Source organism: Apus apus, unplaced genomic scaffold (genome assembly GCF_020740795.1).
Source record: "Apus apus isolate bApuApu2 unplaced genomic scaffold, bApuApu2.pri.cur manual_scaffold_39_ctg1, whole genome shotgun sequence".
NCBI lineage: Eukaryota > Metazoa > Chordata > Aves > Apodiformes > Apodidae > Apus > Apus apus.
The window spans coordinates 36,585-43,506 of record NW_026248851.1 but is presented as its reverse complement, the minus strand read 5'-3'; positions in this window follow the sequence as shown (position 1 = coordinate 43,506).

Sequence of the window (6,922 nt, the reverse complement as noted above, 5' to 3'; positions counted from 1 at the left end):
GCACCCCTGGATCTGCCCCTTCCCAGCCCATGGCCTCAGACAGCAAGAGCCTCAGGAGGGGAAGCTCTCTGCAGAGCCTCACCAGAGGAGCAGAGCAGGCAGGAACTCCAAGGCCCAAAGAAGGGGGCCATAAAGCAGCAGAGAGGAGGGGAGGGAAGGGGCTTCTCTCCAGGACTAAAGGGACAGTGGCCACCTGTTGCAGAATGGCTTGAGCAGCAGGGCCATGGGCCCCTGCTATCTCCTCGAGAGGCCTTGAGAGTGTAGCACAAACAGCAGCTGTACAAGCAATCTCTTTTTTTAGCCTAACACAAGTATAAACAATCTCTGTTAGCTTAAACTAACTCAAGGACAAGGTAGAGAAGTAGAATGATAGAAAACAAGGAAGAACCCTGGAACTCAGATGTGTGTTATTATCCAGTAAAATCACTGCAAGTAGTTGCCGTCCAGTGAAATCACTACAAGTAGTTACTATCCAATGAACTCACTATGCGTGGTTACTATCCAATGAATTCACTACATGTAGGTTTGGAAAAGGGTATAAAAGTAACACTGTGTATTCAATAAATCGGAGCTTGCTTTATCAATCACATTGATTCTGGACTGCTCGCTTCCCTTGCCGCCGGCAGCCACCAAATTCACCAGCTCCTCCAAGAGAACCACCCCGTGGCACTTTGTTGGAACAGTCTGTGCCTGCACAGCTACAAGAGGGGAGCACTGAGAACAATGGAAAGAGCTGGAAGAACAACGGGAAAGGACCCCCCAAACCTCTCGTTGTTTTCAAGTAGCTGCAAGCAGCAGCAAAACCAGAGGGAGAAGAGACCCCCACCATGGGAAATGAAACACAGGGAGCTGAAAACAAAAGCAGGAAATCTAATGCCTAGCCCAAAGATGACCCCAACACAGGACCAATCTGCAGCCAAGCAGTGGTAGTTGAGGTGTGAGAAGAAGCCACATTCCCTACTTTCTGGAGTCTTCACAAGGACCAGAAGGTCCTCAGAACACGCTCCACGACACGTGCAAACGTGCAGTGGGTCTTCTAAAAGAATGTAGTTACACAGATCATGATTTAGATGTCAGGGGTTTTTTGGAATCTGAGCACTCCTTCAAATGTGCCCAACGCTCACAACCACAAGACCTCCCCCCTGCCACATGCAGCTGTGGAGGGTCTGGGTGATCAGCAGTTGATTGGGCATATCAGACCAGACAGTCTTGAAGTTCAAATGAGACGTCACTTCAGGCTCAGAAGCACAACCCTGCTGAGGACACTCTGCAGCACTGGCTGAGAACAGTATTTCAAAGTGCTCACCTGAGCAGCACAGGTGTAGATCCTCCTTCCGACTCGAATGCTTCTCCCTGAACTTGGCTTCCTGCTCAGTGCCTCGTAGGTGCCAGGCCTGCCCGGTTCACTTGGACGCTGAACTGGGCTCGCAGCCAGCAGCTTCTCCTGGAGCAGAGGACACACTGTCAACCCACCTTGGGAAGCTCTGGGCTCAGGGGCCTGCAGGCACATCACACACACAACAGCCCCTCACCCAGCATCACCCTTCTCCCCCTGCCCTGCGGGAAAGACACAAGCACAGCGCTAACACAGCAGCACCCCCAGAAGAAATACTAACAAGTGACAACCACAACCCAAGTGTGTCACAGGGACCACAGACACAGGCCAGAAAGGCACTTGCCTGCAAACACGGACTGCCTTCCTGCACTTGCCTCACTTCTTGCCCCTCTCGTTGATGCTGTTCTACTTGGCTGGGACTGAACTTGTCAGACTCCAAACGATGCTCAGTGTCACTCACCTCTTCTTGCAGCTGCTGTTCACTCTTCTCCAGCTGTTGCTGGCTCCCACACTTCCTGGAGAACTCCTCTTGTGACACCCCAACTTCTGCTTCTGTCCCCGTGTCTTTCTTAGATTCTGTCTGCAGAGGCTGAGAAAGCTGATCCACCTGCAGACAGCAAAAACAAAGAGGAACTCAGAGGGATCTCAAATTTTTCCACTGGTGAAAAATTGGCCACGGGTTGGTCACTGAGACTGTGCTTATCATCTGCTGCCTCAGTGTGAAGGTGAAACCACAACATTCAAAGTGCCCCCAGGCTCAGGAGCTCACAAGGAGGGAGGTTTAGGAGCAGCTCACCCAGGCAGAGGCTTGCAGGTCTCTCCAAAGGCCTTCAATCCTATTGCTCTGCTGCTGGACTATGGCCTCTAACCTGGCATTTTCCATCTGAAGGCTTAAACAGAAATACGGGGCTTATTACAGGAATCCACCAGAGCACCCGTTCTTCAAGAACAGCAGGGAATAAACAAACAAAAGCATCTTCACAATCATGTGTTCACTTGCTGCGATGCAACAAAGCCATCCTGTGGTTTTCACACCACCCCAGGAAGCCATGGGCACCGTTGCACTCGTTCTTCCAGCTCTTTTATTGTTGTGTCCGTTCCAGAAGATGCCAGCAGCAGGTCTTGCAGTTTCTGGAAAGAAGCTCTTAGCTCACTTTCCTTCTCATCCCAGGCAACCCTCAGCCCACCAACACAACACGCAGACTGCCAATGCCAGTCTACCAAGTCCTGCACCTGTGAAATCACAGCAAGAACCCACAGCAGTCAGGGGAGCTTTTCTCTAGAGGAGCCAACTGCTGCTCAAGAACCCCAGTGCTGCCCGTGTCTGCACCCAAAGAGCTGTCATCATTTCCAGGACATTCACACCTTCACTTCTACCAGCAAATGAACACAAACTGGGCTCCTTCATCATCTTGTAGACTGGTCTCTCCCACCCCGCTCATCTCCTCTAGCCTGGCTCTAAGCACCAACATCGACCCTCCCATCCTTTCAGGGGCTCCTGACACTCTCTGCATCCACTTGTTTGCTCCTCCACTGAAAACAGGAATTTAAAAGTTCTCCTCAAGTGACTTCACAGTCCCCTCATAAGGAGACTGAGGTGATTTCTGTTTCAGAACTCTGAGGCCTCTGTACTTCAGCTCTGGTAACAACACAGCAAGAGGTGAATGGAGTTCCATCCATTGGGCTGCTGGTGACCAGTGGTGTCCCCAGGGCTCAGTACTGGGGCCAGTTCTTTTTAATAACTTTACCAACAATCTGTATGAGACGATCAGGAGCACCCTCAGTCAGTTTGCAAATGACACTGAGCTGGATGAGGCTGTGGATCTCCTTGAGGGCAGGAAGGCTCTGCAGAGGGACCTGGGCAGCCTGGATCCATGGGCCGAGGTCAGTTGTGTGAGGGTCAGCCAGGCCAAGTGCTGGGTCCTGCCCTTGGGTCACACCAGCCCCAGGCAAGGGAAGGAAAATAAATCTGGAAGAGTATCAAAAAGATGTTCAGCTTGCAGGGTAGGACAGAGGTGTTTAAAGCTGTGTGAGCAGGAACAAGAGGATGAGACTGACCTGGTGGTTGCCCCCCACCATCGGATGGGCCACTCGGCAGGGTGATCACCAGACCAGGACACGAGGATGGTGGTTCCCCTGAGTTCAGTCCAATAGTTGGAAGAACAAGGGGTAGACAAGAGGAAGCAATTCAAGTCTCCCCTTTGGCTGCAGTCGGCAAGGAGGGACCTGTTACAGTGAAGGTTCCTTTCTCAATCTCAGATTAAGTAATTGGAAAATCACTGCTGGGAGCTGTAGGGACAATCCAAATAAGGGGCCAACGCTTTTGAGATGATTATTTAGATGCAGGAACCAGATTGGAGAGAGGTTGAAACCATAATAGATGTTTTATTTGATAGCAGGGAATGGGATATGATTTGGAGAGCAGCAAAAACACGTGGAAGCACAAATTGCCTCCAGTGCTTTACCAGGAATGGTGGAGGCCCATTTCTCATCTGTTGACCCAAGATGGGACCCTAATCTGGGGATGCATTCAGGATCAGGAATGCAATGCCTAAGGCTATTAACATATCTCAGGGATATTCCCAACTGAAACCTGATGCATTGAGGATAATTCTGTGCTCCAAGCCGCTCTAACGCAGTGTCACCGTTTGACTCAGGTCCGACAACAATGCTCTCGATCCCCTCCCCCCCACACCCAGGCAGGGAAGGAGAGAGAGAAAAAGAGAGAGACTTGGCTGGATTGAAAACTAAACTACACAGCTTTAATTAAAACACTAATGAATCATACAAGAAAATATATACAATTATATACAGATATATTCAGATATGGGCAAAAGCCTCTGGCCTCCCCCCACCCCCAGCAACTCCCACAGCACTCCCCTGAACTGGGAAGAGTCCCGAGGAATCCCGGAGCTGCTGCTGGAGAAAGCAGAGAGTTCTGAGGGTCAGGAGAGCTCGAGCCTAAGGGTCGATGGTGATGGATGAACAGAGTCCTCCCCGGACGCCGGCCATGGACGGAAGAGAAGGCGAGAAGAAGAAGGAAGCTGTCTTCTAAGATCTCTGTCCTTCCTCTGAGCTTACGTAGATATATGGAATGGAATATCTTTGGCCAATTTTGCTGTCTGTCTAACTCAGCCTCCCACGGGGGGGTCAGAGATCTCCCCATAGTGTCTGAGCCGGCGGAGTGAAGGTGTAACCTTGAAGCCTCAGTAGTTAGAAAAACATTCCACTGTCTTATCAGCCTAGCAGAACACACAGTTGCTAGTTAAAAGAAAGCTTACTGAAGGGAAAAAAAATCAGTGAAAAGAAAAATTGGCTTAATCCTGGCTCAAACCAGGACATTCCACCCCTTATTCCATACCATATATTACATACAGGCTCTATACTTTACCAGCTGTCAAATTAAGGATTCTCTCCCGAAGTCAGATTACCTTGAGGTACATATTGTACTTCACCATCCTCCATCATCACACACCAGGTATGTCCAGGTCCCTGAGCAAAAGCAATACCCCTGACAGGTTTACCTTTGCCTGAAGCAGGATAGACCCAAACACTTTTACCCAGCAGGTTTCTTTCACATACCACAGGGACTTTATCCCCATCTGCAGTATGCAAAAGGTCTGACTGGGCAGGACCAGCCCGATTGATGGATCCCCTGGTATTAACTAACCAGGTGGCCTTTGCCAAATTTTTATCCCAGTTTTTGAAAGTTCCACCACCCATTGCCTTTAGGGTAGCCTTCAACAGACCATTGTACCTTTCAACTTTCCCTGAGGCCTGTGCATAGTATGGGATATGGTAGATCCATTCAATACCATGCTCTTTAGCCCAGTCAGTGACAAGACTGTTTTTGAAACGAGTCCCATTGTCTGACTCAATTCTCTCTGGAGTACCACGTCTCCACAAAATTTTCTTCTCAAGACCCAGAATAGTATTCCTGGCTGTGGCATGAGGCACAGGATATGTCTCCAACCATCCTGTACTTGTTTCCACCATTGTAAGCACATAGCGCTTACCCTGGCGGCTCTGAGGAAGTGTGATGTAGTCAATTTGCCAGGCCTCTCCAAATCTGTACTTTGACCACCTCCCCTCATACCACAAAGGTTTCAGCCGTTTTGCCTGCTTAATTGCAGCACATGTCTCACAGTCATGGATCACCTGTGCAATAGTGTCCATGGTTAAGTCCACCCCTCGGTCACGAGCCCATTTGTATGTTGCATCTCTGCCCTGATGACCTGAAGCATCATGGGCCCACCGAGCTAGGAAAAGCTCACCCTTGTGTTCCCAGTCTAAGTCTACTTGGAACACTTGAGCAGCCTCATCTGCTCGTTGGTTGTGTCGATGTTCCTCAGTGGCTCGACTCAGGGGCACGTGTGCATCCACATGACGCACTTTTACCTCCAGTTTTTCTATCCGAGCTGCAATGTCTTTCCACAGGTCAGCAACCCAGATAGGTTTACCCTTTCGCTGCCAGTTATTCTGCTGCCACTGCTTTAGCCAACCCCACAAGGCATTTGCTGCCATCCACGAGTCAGTGTAGAGGTAAAGTCTCGGCCACCCCTCTCACTCAGCAATGTCCAAAGCCAGCTGGATGGCTTTTACCTCTGCAAACTGACTTGATTCACCTTCTCCTTCAGCTGCTTGTGCAACCAGTCCTGTAGGACTCCACACGGCAGCTTTCCACTTCCGGCGGTTCCCTACAAGACGACAGGAGCCATCGGTGAAAAGAGCAAATTGTTTCTCAGTCTCTGGTAGATGATCATATGGTGGAGCTTCTTGAGCTCGCTTCACCACTTCTTGTGGTGGCATTCCAAAGTGGGTGCCTTCTGGCCAGTTTGTAATTGCTTCCACAATACCTGGACGATTAGGTTTCCCTATTCGGGCTCTTTGGGTGATCAAAGCAGTCCATTTACTCCAAGTCACATCGGTGGCATGATGGACAGGAGAAAGGTTATTCTCAAACATGAATCTCAGCACCGGTAGTCTGGGCGCCAGAAAGAGCTGTGCTTCAGTGCCAATCACTTCTGAAGCGGCTCTAACTCCTTCATATGCTGCAAGTATCTCCTTCTCAGTTGTTGTGTAGTTGGCCTCGGAACCTCTGTAACTCCGGCTCCAGAATCCCAGGGGTCGACCTCGAGTTTCCCCTGGTGCTTTCTGCCAGAGGCTCCAGTTGGGACCATTGTGTCCGGCTGCAGTGTAGAGCACGTTCTTGATGTCTGGCCCTGTTCGAACCGGTCCAAGGGCCATTGCCTGCGCAATCTCCTTCTTGATCTGCTCAAAAGCTTTCTGTTGGTCAGGACCCCATTTGAAATCATTCTTCTTTCTGGTCACCTCATAGAGAGGTTTCACAATTTCACTGTAGCATGGAATATGCATTCTCCAGAAACCAACAGTCCCTAAAAAGGTTTGAGTGTCCTTTTTAGTTGATGGTGGGGCCATAGCTGTTACTTTGTTAATCACATCCATTGGGATCTGGCGACGACCATCTTGCCACTTGATTCCCAGGAACTGGATCTCTCGCGAAGGTCCCTTGACCTTGCTTCTTTTTACAGCAAAACCAGCATCCAGAAGAATTTGGATGATCTT